This window comes from Leiobunum rupestre, chromosome 4 (assembly GCF_980474605.1).
Source record: "Leiobunum rupestre chromosome 4, qqLeiRupe1.1.hap1, whole genome shotgun sequence".
In the NCBI taxonomy this organism is placed as follows: Eukaryota; Metazoa; Arthropoda; class Arachnida; order Opiliones; family Sclerosomatidae; genus Leiobunum; species Leiobunum rupestre.
In genome coordinates, this window is record NC_143387.1 from 58,021,920 (window position 1) to 58,041,712 (window position 19,793).

General features: G+C 42.4%; 1 protein-coding gene across 3 annotated transcripts in view; it reads right to left on the minus strand.

Annotated features, from left to right (window-relative positions):
- Positions 1-19,742, minus strand: part of LOC149948458 (soluble guanylate cyclase 88E-like) — a 36,776-nt gene extending 17,034 nt beyond the window's left edge. Inside the window, exons 1-2 of one of the 3 annotated variants that reach the window (XM_090173481.1) lie at positions 19,647-19,742; positions 18,624-18,661 (exon numbers count right to left, since the gene is read on the minus strand). The gene's annotated coding sequence lies outside the window, so the exon portion shown is untranslated. Of the gene's footprint in view, positions 1-17,241; positions 17,257-18,554; positions 18,662-19,646 lie in introns of those variants that run through there. The other 2 variants (XM_090173480.1, XM_090173479.1) reach the window with 2 other exon arrangements.
- Positions 19,743-19,793: the final 51 nt, after the last annotated feature.

Below are 19,793 nucleotides of genomic sequence, written 5' to 3' on the forward strand. Positions count from 1 at the left end.
CGAAAGAGTCCACACTCAATATAAGTTCTCAAATAAAACTTTCCAAACATGTTTCGTAATAATAATTATAGTTGGATTAGATTACAGGGTATTATGGGTAATTGTTAATTTGGTAACTATACGATTCACTCAACTACAAGCTAAATTCTATAGAAATCTTAATTTTTACCTCTCCGAGGGGACTTTGTACCCTAGGAGGGGTTATACAACCACCGTGTCTGTCTGTCTGTCTGTCTGTGGGTCTGTCTGTGGGTCCGTCTGTGGGTCTATCTGTCAGGCCTGCGAACGCGTTCGCATTTTCGGGGCAAAGGGTAATCGCTGCGTACGCAGTTTCTTAGAATTACGGAAAATGTTTTTCCAAAAGGGCCCGTTTTGGTTGTCATTGGGTGTAGTATAAATATTTTTCAATTTGCGTTAAGACCGGGCGGGATTCGAACCCGAGCCCTCCTGCACGTCAGGTGAGCATTCTACCACAGAACCACATTGTACACTTCACTGAAAATTAGAAACTCTTCCGAGGAGAGGTATATTTTGGCTTGCCAACTTGTTATTTGAGAAATAAAGAAATTGAACAATTGGGAAGAAATTTCAATTAAACATCCAAAACCGTTTCTTTTTAAGGGTACTGAAGAAAATTAGAATATTGTCAGCTACAGTGGTTCATACTGTTACATTTCTCCGGAATATTCAAACCAGAATGTATTTATGTTGGGTTGGTAGAAACGCTAAAAATCGTCCCATTATATATTCTCCGGCGCCAAAGCACCACCGATAAATATGGATCCCGAGCCCCGAAACATTTTTTAGTTTTTCTACGTAACAATTTTTTTTTTTTCAAAACCATTTTGGATTTCTTTTTTAAATTTCTAAATGGGGAAACAATTTTTTTACGAAAAAAAACGGGACTCTGCACCGTCTTGTGGTGATTTTCGCCAAACACCACCACCGACCCAAATCAAATCGGCGCTTTGCTCTAGTATGCTATACATGATCTTAAGAAAAATGAAAATTTCATATTTTCCAGTAAGGTACAGGCCCTGATACAGGCTAATAAATAGGTGAGGGAGGAACGTGCGAGCGTCTCGATAACCGTAAATCCCACTTTGTAAGACCCGCCTTAAGTGTCCCAATAACCTTGGACCTAGACGGGGTATTATCTACATAGAGTCTCTATAGCAGCCAGTTCCCGGGCAGTATATAAGCCGTATATTATTGCCTTTTCAACCAAAAAAACGTTGGTGAAAATGGCTCTTTTAGCCCACTTTTCGTCGGGGCAAACTTTTCCCATTAAGAATTGAATCTAATTCCCCGGACAGCGAGCGAGAGGCGTTGTTATCGGAGCTGCCAGCTTTCTAGGCCCGTTCCAATCTCGGGAAATATCGTCCACTTCTCAAGTTTGCTTAGGTACATTTTTTTCATTGTTTTGCTACTTATTTTTTGGCCAACTTAGGCAGTTTAAAGTGTCGCGAACCTCCTATATAATCTTCGGCCGGTTTATTTATCACTATACCCACGTACGTTATTGCCAAGACTGAAGAAAGAATCTATTTTGGAAAATGTCAACTCTCGCTTTTTTATACTGACAATAGATAACTGTATAGCTGTTTTATCTCAATGGCACCAGAAGTAAATAATATTCTCATCCGAAAGAAGTATCCATTTTCTTCGCGGGTGGATTTTTAAAAATAGTGCCGGCGAAATACTTTCTATGATTTATAAAAAAAATAGTAGCGTAATTTTTACATTTCACATCGTAACTTGAAGCAAGAATGTATTTATTTATACCTAGGGAGAATGTCGAGACGGTTTTTAGCCTTTCTCTCAATCCACCCGTTGGTCCCCCCCAGTACGCTCCTCCGCTTAAAATAAAACGAATAGTCCCGGTATTTCATTGGCTGCTTAAAATTTACGTCACCTAACGCGATGGAAATCAAACGCCGGTGACGTTTTATCTTCTCCCCGCGCGAGACGGGGGAAAGGCGTTCAACGTGCCCGGCGATTGTCGCAACATAATCATTCTTCCTAAATATAAATAAATGCATTCTTGCTTGAAGTAATACCAAAGACTATGAAATTTTAATACGTGCTTTTAGGAACTGTCCGGGACGTTTTGGTGACGTCATAGCTTGGTCCGAATCAGTTATTTGAACAGTTCCGGACTTACGAATAGTTTTCACCTAATGACCCGTCTTTTTAATACTACAAGTTGATAGTCTATTACATGAAATAGCTCTTTTCTAATTGGTCTTTGGTTCGCCCCTAAATTTTGAACGTGTATTGCCATCTCGCGGTGAGTTTATTTCGGTTTAAAAAAATTTACGCGGGCTGTCCTTGTCATACATTTCATAGTCTGTGGTAATACACGCGGCCAATTTCGAGTTCTACACATTCCCGCAAAATGGAAAACGCATCGAGCCAGCGAAAGTAGATGTACAAATTTTAAATATTGGAAGGATACTTCTACCGTAAGATGTATCTAATAAACTTATGCTACCACCAATTTATGCCACCTTTAAATTGAAAAAGAAATAGCAGAGGGATAAATTTGGCCTACTGGCGCCTGTAGAAGTGGTCCACACGCGCGACACTTGCGTTCAGGGAGAAGCCTACTACCAGGCCTTTCGCGTACTAGCGCCATCTACTAAATCTATTCCGTACTGATGTTCCAAAAAGAAATTGCTCGAACTAGATTGATTTAAAATTAACATGCCAATTCGTATTAGTCTCAAAGTGAGGACAACATTAGAGAGTTTAAGCGCTTCGAAACCCGCGAAATAATTGATTTTTCGTTAGGCTTAAGAAAAGTACCGTTTAAAGTTAATATTACGGACGTTTCGTATCCGTTTTGAAGGGCTGAATCTCTCCAATATTAATAATGAAACGCGTATATATAAACGTCAAATTGTCTTCGGATTGAGTGGTGCGTACGTAATAAGAAAAATCGGACTTTGTTTACGATATCCGCGGAGTAGAAGAATTAATTTGGCGGACAAATACTGCCAGAAGGGGGCGCCCCATCGCACCCCCTTAATCCTCCAGTTTCCTAAAAGGCCTATAAAGAGCATCCGTAATTCGATGACGTAATGCTTCTCCGGACTTAAACGACCGTAAATCTTTTTCCCTCTGGTAAATACTTTATCTCATCCGGTGGCAGTCCATTACAAACGTTTCCCTTTCTTCCGTACCAACGAACGTTGTTTTATACTCGGCTCTTTCGGGCCTTGGTCATGTTTGAGAGCTCAATTGTCATGTCTAATAGAAATGAGCGGATAACTTTATCTACGGCGTATTTAGAGTTCCTCTAGCAGTCATAATTCACGCCTTAAGCGCTCGTAAAACCCTCGCAACGCCAATAGTCGGAAGATAATTTCGTCTACCGATATCATTTAACGGGGAGATGTTGGTCATTACGGCTTGAGCGTTGCGCCGATTTTTTAGGGAATCCATGGCGGCGTTCTCTTTATTTTTGCGGCGGCGAAGGCGCGGAGAGGAAAAAAGTTCTCCTTCCCTCCCAAATTTCTTTCTATAATGTCTCTTTCTCAATTAAAGTTACGTAAAATAATTAGATCCATTTGGCGGCGGCGCCTCGCAAATGAGCCGGTGACGCCGGTTCGGCGCGAAAGAAAATATCGGCGGCGGTTGACTGGCGGCACTATGCCCTAATTTCGGCAGCCATATGTTGTAAACCCTGTTGTAAACCTCTATTTTAAGGCGAAATAGCTAAGTGGCTCTATGGCCAAGTGATTCGAATCCGATAAAAAAGACAAAGGCTTAGGGTTTTTATTTACTCCGTAACAGGGCAACTCAAAATATGACGGTGCCCGAACTGTCAATGCAACTGGCTTTAAGGCGACTTCCTAAGGTGATAGTGTCAGAAGTAAATGAGTCGAAGTTATCAGACTGCTATACTCCTCATGTTGGAGGCGTTTTCCTTATGAAGTTACATTTTGACCTCGAATTTGAAATTTTGCCCGCTCCTAGGCCGAAAAAAAAACGAGTTTGTTTTTATGAAACCATTTTTTACACATAGAAATAGCTATACCAACAATTCCCAAGTGCAATTTATCACGTCAAAAGACGGAGATGGAAATTAGCTTTTATTTGACTCGATTTTCTCATCATTTTCATCAGGAAAACGCCCTCCGATTCTGAGCGCTATTTCAATAACTTCGGTTCATTTACTTCTGATAGTGTTTAATGGGTAAGACCGGAAGATGCCTTAGATATCTTAAAGCGAGTGGTGTGCTCTGGCCGCTCTTGCCTTTGGCTTTAAAAATGTTTGGCACCACTGTACAGGTTAATTTGAAAAATTTAAGGGGTCTTCCGTAAAGATTGATCTGCAGGTTATATTCCCTTTAATAAGATAGTTTCAATAGCCGCAGCGCCATATATCGGCTTTAAAAATAACTATTAGGGTGCTACTTGTCACAACAAAGGGAAGCCTAAGGTGACGTCATAGGTCACCGAGGTCATGTTGAGCTTAAATGGGGAAAAGTTTTCGGTTTCCGCAAATCGGAAAAATAAAAAATTTAAACATATTCCTTTTTAAGAGTTTTTCTTTTAGCCTATTCTAGAGTTTTGTTTCACTTTTGGATTCGATAAAATGAGGCGAAAATTAAATTTGCGAACAATATTAGGCTAATCATGGAATTCAAACCTTTTTTTTATTTTTTTCGAAAAAATACGGAAATTTTCGAAAAAAAAGGCCTGGGTAATTTTCCGGGAAAATTTCAGAGCGGGAAAAGTTCCACTGAAAATTCTCCGACTTGCAACTCTAGCTTATCCCCAAGTATCACCTCGTTGGCACGGCCGTAACACATATCTCACCCGTGAGCGCAATAATTTAAATGATGTCCCACACATCTTATTCTCTAATAAATAAAAATAAATAAATAAAAAAAAACTCGCTTATTGAGCAAGAATTCTGAAAATCAGTTCGCTATTAATTTCACCTAATTTTAATGTTTATTGTTATGATGTTACTTCAGATTGTAGTAAATTAACTATTTTTAAAGAATTACAATATATTTTAATCTGAGAAATAATGGCCTCTTAAAATATTGAACGCAATAGACACGATAGGTGGCGATACTTTAAGGGGTCTTTTTGGTGTAATACGGGAAAGCACCCGAGACGTTTTCTTCGGAGCCGCCACTCGCTTTAGCCTTTTGAAAGGTATTCCTTAAAGGCCGACTACATAAATATTCGGTTTACTGTCTTTCACTGGAAGCCGGCTGACTGCATGGCACACGTGTATTGCAGTCAGCCGACTTCCAGTGAAAGACAGAGTAAACCGTAGATTTATGTAGTCGGCCTTTTAAACAAAAATATTAAGTCGTCGAAAAATGCTATGATTAACGTATTGATGTTTTAGCACATACTTTTTTCCCAGAAATAAATAACGCCCTTCAAAGACAATTTACGGGTTTTGTTTTATCGAGGAATTCATTTATAGTCTCCGTAGTATTTTCGCCTTATGCAAATGCGTATAAGGCCTAAATATAAGTAACATAATACAATAAGTAATATCATAAGTCTATATAATTGTTAAAATATTGTAAAGTATAATATTGTTACAATATTGTATAGTATAATATTGTTACAATATTGTAAAGTATAATATTGTTACAATATTGTATAGTATAATATTGTTACAATATTGTATAGTATAATATTGTTACAATATTGTATAGTATAATATTGTTACAATATTGTATAGTATAATATTGTTACAATATTGTATAGTATAATATTGTTACAGTATTGTATAGTATAATATTGTTACAATATTGTATAGTATAATATTGTTACAGTATTGTATAGTATAATATTGTTACAATATTGTATAGTATAATATTGTTACAATATTGTATAGTATAATATTGTTACAATATTGTATAGTATAATATTGTTACAATATTGTATAGTATAATATTGTTACAATATTGTATAGTATAATATTGTTACAATATTGTATAGTATAATATTGTTACAATATTGTATAGTATAATATTGTTACAATATTGTATAGTATAATATTGTTACAATATTGTATAGTATAATATTGTTACAATATTGTATAGTATAATATTGTTACAATATTGTATAGTATAATATTGTTACAATATTGTATAGTATAATATTGTTACAATATTGTATAGTATAATATTGTTACAATATTGTATAGTATAATATTGTTACAATATTGTATAGTATAATATTGTTACAATATTGTATAGTATAATATTGTTACAATATTGTATAGTATAATATTGTTACAGTATTGTATAGTATAATATTGTTACAATATTGTATAGTATAATATTGTTACAATATTGTATAGTATAATATTGTTACAGTATTGTATAGTATAATATTGTTACAATATTGTATAGTATAATATTGTTACAGTATTGTATAGTATAATATTGTTACAATATTGTATAGTACATTGGTGGGGAAAAACCACGCAAAACGATTCACTAATTAAGTAGTTTTTCTTAAATTAACCTTTCATTTCCATATTGAAAGCGTTTTAAAATTTCGCTTGGCCTTGACTTTTTTTTGTGACGGGTGGGACAATACAGTCCGCTCGTCCATTTGATTAATCACGTGCGAGATACGTGTTACGGCCACGCCAACGGGGGGATACTTAGGGATAGGGTTGGGACACCCGTGGCGGAAGTATGACAACCACCCGTTGGGGGATTAGTGGTCGTCCTCACACGGCCTTCCCCAACCTCTGCCTCCCGGACGCCTGGGATTACAGGAGTGAGCCACTACTCCCGGCTGGCCTTGACTTTAAATGGAATATGAAGTAAATAAAAAAATTATCCGCTAACACTAGTTACGTCTTGTTTTATACCTAACTAGCGCCAATAATCCCAAGCTTTTGTTATAACCCGTGTCAGTAATTTTAAATTCGTTGATCCAACATAAACATACTCGCTCAAAGGGGAACGGCCAAGCTTTTCCAAATATCGCCTGATTTGCATATCAAAAGATCAACAAGACGTTCAATATACTTACACGTACCTTATTTTGTCTTGAAAAAATAGTTTTTAACCCAAAAAGTTGAAACGCAAAATAACGCCAAGTATTTGGGTTTGAATTTTCGCCGCCATCTTAAAGTGTATCGGAAGCGCCAGCTCGACCTTAGTGAGCGATTCGCGAACCAGCCTAGCTTTTGAAATCACGCAATTTAGGCTTAGGTCACGCGCTTTTCAATTGACGGCTTTTAAAATTCATTTTGCGCGTGAAAATACCTCTACATGTTATGGTCAAAAAAGCACGCAAAGAAGGCTGTGTTCCCAAGACATGTACCTGTAGTGTCGCGCGCTAAAACGTCATTTCAAAATCCGTCAATTCCCGAAATTTCTTTATTTTATTAAAATTAACCGCTTAATATTTTTTGACGCGGTTTTCGCCATAAATTTTAGTATTTAACGGGCTATAGGGCTATCTAACTGGTTAAAGCTAAAATAATAGAATGACGCTATGTCGAGATTTTGGTCATCATTGTTTTGACGTAATGAAATATTTCCCAGTGACATACTTATAACATTACGTTACTTATGGACTTAAATATAACCTCGAAACAAATGAATGAGCAATATCAATTGACTAAAACGGAAAATTGTGTTAGCCGAGAAGCCGCGAAGTAGTGTATCGAATAACGAGCGTTCTGGGAAACGTCCAAATGGATGCGGACAAACGAATTAGAGAGCATCGGCGCGCGACCTTGAGATTGCCATCGTAGAAGGAAGGTACAGCCACAAAAGGAATTGTCTTATATTTGAAATCCCTTATACTTCTATATTTTTCTTCATCTATTTTCCGCTGACGTACGATCTGCCCCCTGCCGGCCAAGATCACTCCATCTATCGGCGGCCGCGATAATCAGACGCCCTCGCTCCAAACCGCTGACTTCCATTCAATCGCATTTCGTCTATTTTACCTCGACTTCTAATTCTTCATGTCCTCAACCTTCGGACTTTTCTCCTCGAGATTTAATTAAGTCATCCAAAAACATATCATCTACACTACGACTTCACTGAACTCTTACTAATCGATGATCAACTTCCTGCATTAGGTCACTTTATTTTAGGCCATTCAAATCGAAGCCTATTTTTTAACTCTCGCTTTTAACGTTAAAATCGAAACAAGTATGACAGTACTATGATCGTAAATAAAGTAGTACGTAAAACCATAATTATGACACTTGCCACCTTGTCGGCATCGAAACAAGTATGTCAGTTAGTTTAACAGTAATAGTTTTGCAATATTTTATTGCTAGCGTGGTGAACCGTTAAGCTTGGCTCACACGATGCGATTTTATCGTACGCGACTCCTTAGCCACGTTCAAACTAGAGCCTAAAACCCAGTTTAGGTTAGTTTGAATGCCAGTTTTGACCGCCGACGATAATTCTTGGTTCACACTTGGATTAATAATATGTTACTGGATATTGCACTACAGCCTTCGCTAAGGCATTTAAGGGCGTCTCTCAATAATCGCCTGTTAAAGCGCGGACGCGATAGTATTTCCAGGGGAAACGGTGTGACAAACTCTTTGGCGCAGGCGCGGGATTTCGAAAATAACGGTTTGAAATTTCGTTGGCGTAAATAATAAAAGGTTATTTCCTGAGTGTAGAACAAAAAGAGGTTTCTTACCAGAGGAATAATAGAATTGGAAGCATTTCTTTTGGAGCTGGGACTGTTATCTATCTTCGCGTTTGGGATTCCCAATACCTCATAAGTGTCCTAACAATTAATTATAGTTAACACGTGGCAGCCTCTCTGCCTATACCGTAAAGCACGTTGTAAAGCCTGTATCACCAAAACAATGTTTCGGCGCTAGATGGCGCTGAGTGTTAACGGCGAATTTTGAGAGACCCCTAAAAATTGTAGTGCAATATCCAGTAACATATTATTAATCCAAGGTTCACACGTGCAAAATCGCTTCACCCCGGTTGGCTTATAGCCAAGGCTTAACGCCATTTCAAATTATTACTAGAATTTTGAAAATACTAAAATGTATCCCAAAACAATTAGTTAATCATGTTTACTATACATACTGTAATATTATTTGACATTATTTAGAATTGTATTCCCATTATTTTGGAAATTACGAGTAATTTTACTTGCCCGCCTTATCGTTCTGAAAGCGATTCTAAGCGAACCGACTGGGACGAGTTGCTTCCCGAACCAACATGAAGCGATTTCTCACGCTGGTTTTGGAAACTAGTTATCTAAACGAAGCGATTCTAGGGGTAAGTGTGAACGTGGCTCTTGTCGTACGCGATTCAGAACGCGGTCGCACCAGAATTTCGTTCACACAACGCGTCGATAACAAAGAAGAAAGCAATGACCATAAATGAAACACGTCGTAGCCTCCAAATAGAGAATCCATCGCATCATTCAACTATTTGCTTACACCAGAAACATGCTCCCAAATGAAATAAAATTTCCCATTTTGACCATTTATTTTGGACATTTTTATATTTATGCTAGCATAAACCCCCCCGAAGAGGGAAAAGCCCCGGTCCGTATGCTAAAATAGAAATTTTCCAAAGGAATGTCTCCCGTTTACTCCCATTTTTAATACTACCAAAGCTGCCCGTCGCGATAAAATAGTTTCCAACCTATTTTCGGTCGTCGTCGCATGCGACTTCATAAAACCTCTTCATACGACGATATCTTTGAAATTTTGTCGCGCGCGACCGGTTGCGTACGACAAAATCGTATCGTGTGAACCAGGTACACTTCGTCCGAACGAATGGATAATTACGGTTAAAACGTTTGCTTCGCCCATGTTTACTTGACAAGCTCGCCAACGGTGAATTATCTGATTTAAAAATATATAAAAGATAGCTAAGCCGATTATGTCTGATAAGATCGGTTTAAAAAAAATAATTGAAATTAATATTTTACATAAAACATCAGACTAAAGACGATCGAATTAGTTGACTATGGTTTGTCAGGCAGGGACTGCGCTAGTGGTCAGTTCGATGCGTGTTTTTCTCCCTTGTTCCCTTATAGTTCATCTTGTGTTTTCTTTAGGTTTATGCCGCTCTTATTCGCTAGACCTTTGCACCGAGTTACGGCCGGTGCGAGAAGATAAACAGTTCGTACGTTCTATCAGAAGAAAATAGGGGAAGTACGTATCTGTAGCTTTGAGCCATAGAAGTCGTCGTGTGACCCACGAAAATGCCTTTTTACGCATAATAAACCAAACTGAAAAAGTAGTTCCACTTTTGTTTTGATTCAACTCGGCTATAAACGACGAAAGCAAATACGCCTTAGCTCAATTAGCAGAGAATGAGAAGGACATTATGTTACAATTGTTCTATTTAAGAAAAATTGATTTTTTAAACGATGTTTTCATCCGCGATTTCCCGCCAAACCGTTTTGGCGCGAAAATTCGTGAAAAGTGACGCCTTTCCAAAGCTGACTAGAAGCGTACTTCCCCCTATTTTCTTCTGGTTCTATTAATTTCTTTTTGTTCTATCCGTGTTCCAGTCTATTTTTATTTGTTTTTGGCTTCTCTTTTTCCTTTGCCCCGAGGGGGGTGGATTTCTCGCGCCATGGGGAAGAGCTAGTTTCGTAAATCGCCGTCTCAATCGTCCTCGCCAAAGAAGAAATCTACTATTTTCCCGCAACGCTTCCGGCTTCTCTCAACAGGGCTTTCTGACGAGGCTATAGAGGTTGACGAGATTCCTCCTATCCAACAAGTAATATTGACGGTTCAATCATGGACACTGTATCTCTAACCGAAAATTTCAAAATTCTTGAACCTCCCCCCCCCCCCCTTTACAGACGGTGGCGGCGGCAGGTGATTTTGTATGGTGGAAGCTACAGCTTTTCCTGTCCGGTTAGAGATGCAGTGTCCATGGTTCAATCCTCCAGTTCTGCCGAAATTACTCCGAGAAAGATTTGTGCTGCATTTGTCACTGCCAAAGGGGGTAAGGTTTCTGATATTCGTGTTCTTGCTGGTGGCCGTGTTTCTGTTCTTCCTTTTGATGAAGACCAGCGAAAAGCCATCCTCGCGCTTCCTTCTACGATTGGGGACCTGGTTTTCGCCGTGGCTTCCGAGGCTTCCCCTCGCTTGTTTCGGCGTAAAATTATTGGCATTCCATTGTCCTACTCTCAGGACGAATTGTCCTCTGAATTGCAAATTGAAGAGCACGGCTCCCCTCAGGAAATCCGCCGGCTTGGCGCTACTAGTAAGCTTGTCCTTCTGGGCTTTTCCTCAGCCAGCAATCCTTTCGAGGAACGGCCTTTGCAATGCCGTCAATGTCTCCGCTATGGTCATTCAGTGCGTAATTGTCGATCGTCACGCCGTTGCTCCCGATGTGGGGGTTCACAAGAGTCTGCTGGTTGCACGGCTGCTTTACATTGCGTCCACTGTGATGGTAATCACTCTGGCACTTCCCGCTCATGTCCCGTTTTCATGAAGGAAATGGACATAAAAAGAATACAATCTGAGCGTCGGGTTTCGTTCCCTGAGGCTAGGGCGCTCGCGTCGTATGCCTCGGTGGTTTCGTCCCGGCCACCGGCTCCGCGGGTTAATGACGCTAATTTTCCTGTTCTTCCGCCCGCCTCTGGAAGTCACGTGCCTTCTTCAGTCTCTTCAGCCTCTATTCCTCCGGCTTTTCTGTCGACTCTCATTTCATTTTTGGGTGATGTCCTCATGGTGAATGCGTCGACTCGTGGCATTCCTCGCACATTGCTGCCTGTGCTGATAAGCATTTGCGCCCCTCACCGTGGGGTACGCTTCTATGGAATGAACTCAATGCGGTTCCTTTTCTGATCGGTTCCTCCCCGGGTGGGTCGGCGGCCGGTCTTTATGCTTAACTATGGCACGGTCTTCCCTTCCTTTGTTGCAATGGAACGTGGCGGGTATTGGGTCGCATTTCGGGGCGCTGGCTAATCTTATCCTCGAGGAATTGCCTACCGTGGTGGGTCTCCAAGAAACTTGCCTTCACAGCGCATCTCGGTCAAATTTTAGCCGAGGTGTGTATCAAGTTTACCGTCAGGATCGCCCGCAGCGAAGCCATGGTGGTGTGGCGCTACTGGTTAATAATATTTTCCCCTAGTATCGCTTGGCCTGCCCATCCCTTCAGTCTTTGATGGTGATAGCGGTTAGGGTCCATCTGTCTTTTGGCTGGTGCACCTTCGTCTATATTTATAATCCCCGTGGGGCAGCCCCAGCTGCAGGTTATAAGGCACTGACTCTTCTTTTGACTGGCACTTACTGTGTTTTCGGCGATTTCAACGCCCATAACTCTTTTTGGGGCGATTCTCAGGACGATTTGGCGGGTAATATTTTTATTGATTGGTGCTCCTCAATGATGGATCTTTTACCCGTCTTGGTCACCATGGCCAAAGGGACTCTGCTATTGATCTCACGTTTGTCAGCAGTGATCTCGCCCCTCGCTCGTCCTGGAAGCTCTTACCAGCTTCGGGAAGCGACCATCTTCCAATTTGTGTTACTTTGGGGAGGTCGATTCTCCTTCTATCTCCACGCCTTTGCGTTGGGATTTTTCTGGGGCCGACTGGGTCTAGTATCGTTCGCTTCTCCACGACGTTGATTGGTCCCAGCTGTTGACTTTGGAACCGGAACGGGCGGTACACTGGTGAACTTGTACTTTGTTCCCACTGTCCCTATCTAGTGGTTTGATGGGGTCACTGGAGCCTTTGGGGGCTCCATACCCGGCGTTCTGGGTGGCTGGGCTCTTGGGGGCGATCCACACCCGGCTTGCTGGGTCAGTGGAGTCCTTGGGGCGTCCCGTGCTCGGAGCGCTGTGTCACTGGAACCTCAGGGGTGTTCCATACTCGGCATTCTATAACCTACTGAGGAGGGTAGTTTGCGGTGGAAGAGGAAGTCACTTTAGTCCTCAGTTGTGCGAGGGTGTGTTTCGGGCAGCCCATGGTGTCACCTTTTGTTGGGCAGTCATGATGGCTGTCTCACTGGCCGAACGTTGTTTCGCAAAGCGCTCTTTTGTCCCGGCCTGGTTGTTGTGTTGTGGGCCGCTGTAGTGCTTAAGGCGGAGCAGCGGGGTCCAAATACATAGACTTATGTACTTGTACTTTGATTGGGGTAGCGGAACAAGCTGTTCCTCGCTGCGAGGGTACTCCTCCGTCTGGTTGTCCTCGCCCTCCTCCCTGGTGGTCGACGGCGTGTAAGCGCGCTCTTCGCTTGGCTGCTGCCGCTCGTCGTCGGGCCATCCGTTCTCGTAGAGATGCTGACCTCATTTTAGCTCACCGTTTAACGGCCCAAGCCAAGTGTCTCGTCCGTGAGGCTCGGCGCCGCTCCTGGCGTTCGTTTTGTTCTACCATGTCCAGTACCTCCCCTCTTCCAGTCCTTTGGCGTAGGGTTCGTTGGTTTAAGGGTGCCTCTGGTCCTCAGTCCTCTATTCTGCCACTTGCCCAGGATGGTGTCCGGGTTAGTTCAGCGGCTTCGGCTTCGGCTGCGGCCACTTTAGCTAATCATTATGCTCAGACCGCTTCGGCAGATGATCCTCGCCCGCCACCGGTGGTCGCGGACGGGGCCACCCCTGAAAGGTCGTTTAGCCCCTCTGAGTTTTCCGCTGCCCTTCGACGACTGAAGAATACTGCCCCGGGTGAAGATATGATTATGACGTTGCTGTTGCAGAATCTCCCTTCGCAAACGCAAGACGCCCTGCTCTCTCTTTATAACTTATGCTGGAGTACGGCCTATATGCCCTCTCGTTGGAAATCGGGGGTGGTGCTGGCGTTCCTTAAACCAGGAAAGGACCCTGGCCTGCCGTCATCCTATCGTCCGATTACCTTGTTCTCCGTGCTTGGCAAACTTTTTTAACACCTCATTAAGGCTCGGCTGGACTGGTATTTAGATGCTACTGATAAGCGTACGCAGTTTCAGTCTGGCTTCAGACGTGGTCGCCGGTGAACGGATAATTTAATGTATCTTTTTCACACCGCTCGCCACTCCGTCTCCCTTAAGGGTGCTTGCCTGGCAGTCTTTTTTGACATTCGGGACGCGTTTGGTAGTGTTCGGCATTCTCATCTCTGGCTTAAACTTTCGATGTTAGGTCTCTCAGAGAATTACCTTCGTTTTTTCGTTTCATATTTGACTGATCGGTCGTCTCGTGTCCGCGTGGGAGGCTCCCTGTCCCCCGCCTATGACGTCACCCGAGGGGTGCCTAAGGGGGTGGTTCTTAGCCCTCTTCTTTTTAGATTGCTTCTTGATGACCTCCCAACTGCACTCCCGAATGGTACAAGTATTGCCATTAATGCTGGCGATATAGTTTTATTCCGGACTGGCTTTTCTTTGACGCTGTTGCGTAGGCACATGCAGGAAGCTCTGCAGAGCGCTGCCTCATATTTACACGCCTTAGGATTTTCTCTGTCACCGGACAAATGTGTCTGTATGTGCTTCTCGAAGAAGCGTGATATCTCCGAGGCAGGTCCCTTGAGTATTTCTGGTACTGTCCTCCCTTTCAGGACCCAGTGCCGCTACTTGGGCGTCATTTTTGATAGTCGTTTCACGTGGCGTCCCTATATTGAAGACTTACGCACCCGCTGTTTACGGCGTCGGTCTCTCCTTCGTGCTATTGTGGGGGCCCGGACCAGGCCACCATGCGCCTACTATATTCCGCTCTGATTCGCAGCCTCCTTGACTATGCAGCGGTTGTTTACTGCACTGCGGCGCCTTCCATCCTCTGGCGCTTGGATGTGATTCAAAATGCGACATTGTGGCTGATCTTGGGAGTCCCTCGGTCGACGGCAGTCTCGTCTATTGAAATCGAAGCGTATGTTCCCCCGTTATCCCTTCGTAGGGCCTCTCAGTGTTTGCAGTACGCTTTGTATTGTCTTCGAGCCAAGCCTTCTCACTTGGCTCAGGGCTGGTTTCGTGGGCAAGATCTACTTTATATCTTGCTCCGGGGTACTGTCACTCATCTGGCGCAGAGGTGGGATCTGAACGACCAGTTTAATAGCGTAGTTTCGCAGCCACTTTGCCCCTCGTGGCCGGTGGACACACCGCCTCCTGTTGTTCTGGATGTTCGGTGGTTGCCTGGGCCCAAATCTGACTACACTGCCCACTCTCTGACATCGGCCTTTTACTGTCATCTCGATTCCCTTCCCTCGGAGTGGTGTCTTGTCTTTACCGATGGCTCCCTTGTCCCGTCATCTGCTTCCGGAAGCTTCGCTTTTGTAATTCCTAGTCTGGGTGTAAGCCGGAGTTTTCGGTGCTCCTCTCATTTGGCTATTTCTCGGATCGAGTTGTGTGCCCTTTATGAGGCGATGTCTTGGCTTCTTGGCCATGCAATTTACACTGCGATCTTATGTTCCGATTCTCTCTCCGCCCTATATACTTTAGCGGACAACTCGTCTGCGGACCCGTTGGTCCAAACCCTGTTTGGGAAATTCCTCTCCCACACTTCTGTCCGCTATCGTCTCTTGTGGACGCCGTCCCATGTGGGTATCGGGCCCAACGAGCAGGTGGATGCCCTTGCTAAAGCCGCCTCCACTGATGCAGTGGCTCCTCTGTATGTCCCGCCTCCGGATACTCTTACTATTCGTCGCCGGTGCTCGTCTGCGCTTCTCCGGATGTGGCGGAGCGTTTGGGCTGATACTCGGACGGGCCGTTTCCTCTTCTCCTTGCAGGACTTTCCGGCCCGTTCTTTGCTCTGGGACTGTCATCTGGGCAGGCCCCAGGAACGCCTACTGTCGTTGGCTCGTGTCGATCGTGTCCCGGTTCCCGCGGTGTTGTGTCGTTTCGGTGTACGCTCCTCCTCCCTTTGTCCGCTCTGCCAGGTAGAGGGAGATTTTGGTCATTTTGCTTTATTCTGCCCCGGTTCAGCGGTTTCCCGCTAGAGTTTCGGAACGCTTTCCGGGGGGTTGGCTTACCCCTTCCTCTCTATTATCGTTCTCCGCTCTTCCGGAAGGTAGCTCCCGCCCGGGATACTTCCGCTTGCTGTCGGGATTTTTGCGATCCCTTCAGCGCTTTTAACGTTGGTGCCGCTATTTTCTGTGACGTTTATTTGTTGTAATGGTGTCTAAGGCTCTAGCCGACACTATATAGTGGGACTCTCAAAACAAAAACACACAGAAAAAGTTTTAAAATTTGATTAATTCCAACACCACAATTATAGTGGCAAATAAAAACGGAAATTTTCTTTACCGATTAAACTTTCATGGCTAAAATTGGTAAATATATCTAAACTAAAATGTGGTATTAAATAATAAATCACTCCACAATGGAGTGCATTTACTAGTGGATAACCGTTATCCGATCGCCGAGCCCTAGTAGTACCTAACAACATAAGTATGAAACTTGTTAGTCATTTTTATAATTTGTTTTTCTTATTGATCGACCAAATTAAATTTCAAATAACCTTAAATAGTAGGAAAATAAAGAGATGTACCGAGTTATATCAACCATTAATTTATACATTCGAATACAACAATTCGTCATTATTTTGCCAAACTAAGCGTTATTTTTCATTTGTGAGAGTTTGTGAGAGTTTTAAATGACTCTAGGCCTTTGCCTAAAATGTAAAAATTCATTAGGGGATCGAAGCGAGTCTAGGTGACGCTGTGGTGCCACGCTCTTCCGAGGTAGCGCCTACGACTTAGCGTCTGCTATTGACTAATTAGAAAAAATAATGCCGGAATCTGGCCGGGAGTAGTGGCGTACTCCTGTTATCATAAGCGTCTGGGAGGCAGAGTTTGTGGATGGCCGTGTGAGGACGACCACCAATCCCCCAACGGGTGGTCGGAATACATCCACCGCGGGTGTCCCCACCCCTGTCCCCACGTATCCCCCCGTTGGCATGGCCGTTACACATATCTCGCCCTGATTAATCCAGTGGACGGGCGGACCGCATTTGTCCCCCCCGTCCCACTCACGCCTCACAAATCTTCGCCGGGCTCGCGGTCTTCTCAGACCCACTCAGCCCTTCTATCTTCCTTCCTTGACTAAAAAAAAAAATGCCTGAATCTGGTTGCCACGGAGGAAACACAAAACTATGTAAAATTATAATAAAAAGTAAATATTTACCTTTTATAGGTTATTGTAATTGCGTAACATAAAAAAGCCTTACTCTACTAGCTGGTAAACAATAATACAGTCTGCTGTCTAGTTTTAGGACGAAGCGATAGCTTACGGTCTCGAATAGTTCAGGCGGTATTTCGATATTTCTCGACGGTACTTTGAGGTCAGCATTTAGTAAAAATTGGTTCAAGTGCCATACTTACGCTATTACGTTACTTATGCTATGACAATCTCTCCCTCAACGGTGGAAGAGACCCAACGGCGTTTTTATTATCTCAATAGCACTAGGTTTTTTATTTTAGCTAGTGAGGATCGCTAAATTATAATGCAGATTTGGGGAGTACGTCGTATTAATGCGGAAATGAATCGACTTGGCCTCGGAATTCGTTGTAATGAGAAAGTACCTTAGGTGGGATTTCTATTCTTGGCCATGAAGTCGCTGGGGTAAGACTGTCGATAAGCACGAGCAGCCCGCGTCTATGAAAGTGTCCCTAACCTTACGTTATGTAGATTCGCCATATCAAGAATGTATTTATTTTTACTGGGGGATAATTACAATGTTGGTACGATTTTTAGCGCTCCCCCCTCCCCCTCACACGGTGACCACGGAATATTTTAAAGGAATTATAGGAAATTTATCAGTCAAATATAGGAAACTATAGGAAGAAAATTGGGGGTAAGGAAAATATAGGAAGAAAATGGGGGGTAAGGAAAATATAGGAAGAAAATGGGGGGTAAGGAAAATATAGGAAGAAAATGGGGGGTATGGAAAATATAGGAAGAAAATGGGGGGTATGGAAAATATAGGAAGAAAATGGGGGGGGTATGGAAAATATAGGAAGAAAATGGGGGGGGGGGTAAGGAAAATATAGGAAGAAAATGGGGGGTAAGGAAAATATAGGAAGAAAATGGGGGGTAAGGAAAATATAGGAAGAAAATGGGGGTATGGAAAATATAGGAAGAAAATGGGGGGGTAAGGAAAATATAGGAAGAAAATGGGGGGTAAGGAAAATATAGTAAGAAAATGGGGGGGTAAGGAAAATATAGGAAGAAAATGGGGGGGGTAAGGAAAATATAGGAAGAAAATGGGGGTATGGAAAATATAGGAAGAAAATGGGGGGGTAAGGAAAATATAGGAAGAAAATGGGGGGTAAGGAAAATATAGGAAGAAAATGGGGGGTAAGGAAAATATAGGAAGAAAATGGGGGGTAAGGAAAATATAGGAAGAAAATGGGGGTAAGGAAAATATAGGAAGAAAATGGGAGGTAAGGAAAATATAGGAAGAAAATGGGGGTAAGGAAAATATAGGAAGAAAATGGGGGTAAGGAAAATATAGGAAGAAAATTGGGGGTAAGGAAAATATAGGAAGAAAATTGGGGGTAAGGAAAATATAGGAAGAAAATTGGGGGTAAGGAAAATATAGGAAGAAAAATGGGGGAAAAAAATGAAAAATAGGAGAAAATTAATTAGACAAAAAAAGAAAACGGTTGTCAAAATTGTTTAAAGGGGGTATAACCTCCAAAATAAAGTGGGTAACCGATAGAAATAGTAGTCGGCTGTTTTGTTGTATGTTTGTACATCGTACCTCCTTGTAACGAAGATCGTGCACGTGGCTTGTAGAGTCTTGAATAAATAAATAAAAAGATGGCTATAGAAAGTTCCGTCTTCAGTGTCACGTGTTAAATGTCTACCAGGATATCAGGGCTGGCGTTAGGGGGGGTAAGCGGGGAGAAAGTACCCCGGGTGCCTAACTAAATAAAAAAATTATATTTAAAAAAAAATAGTAAATAATTGGGGGGGGGGCAGGGGCCAGAGAACGCTTACAGGGGCCCGAAAATCCTAGCGCCGGCCCTGAACGAGATACCCAACAGCCCTCACTGGGAAGAGGAACTAAGAGAATACCCCTCATTACAGGGCCGGACTGGCTAATAGTTGGCCCCACCGGCTATGCAATCGTGTTCGCCCCATTTCCCATTAATGTCAAATTTAACCTCTTTGGCCCCGATCTGAAATTTCTTTCCCCTAACGGTTCCCTCCCCATGTAGTCAAGCTATGGATTCTCCCACGAATATTCTCCGTAAGAAAATCTACTCCTTCATGACTCAACCTCAGAAATTCTCTCTGTCAGAACTAAGAGAAACGTGGATGTCATATTACTTACGGCCATCACCATCTATTACTAAAAATAGGAACTTAAAGAAAGTCTCGGCTATTTCAGAAAAATAAAAAAAAAACCCTTCATTTCCCCTTTATTCAGACCCCACGAAAGAATTTGCTCCTAGCATGTGCTTCCATCGATTGGTATATATAGAAACTAATTAAAAGCTGCTATAGCGCAATACTAAATGAGGGACCCGATCTGGCGATTTGTGGCTTGACTAACTTGTTTAAATTTTATTTTTGGAAACATTTGAAACGAGTCTGGCTCTAAATAAAATCTGTAATTTTCCGCCTGGATCTATGCTGTGTGCTTGATGTGAAGGCCTCCGCTATAAACACCAATTTCTCACTCTTGTTACTCTGCTCCCCCTCCCTCCTCCTCATTTTGCATTCCCAAAAGTGGTTGGCATTTCAACATTAAATAAATAATAAGTAAAAATAGACTTGCAGATAAGATCTTGAAAGAGGCAAGGATAAGTGGTCAATGACAGCACATCACTTCTACTTAATATCAAGGGTACAGGAATAATTCATGTTTTTTTTTTAATTTAGTTGTTGAAATTGTCCAGGATAACTTAAAATAGCAAAAGCTTAA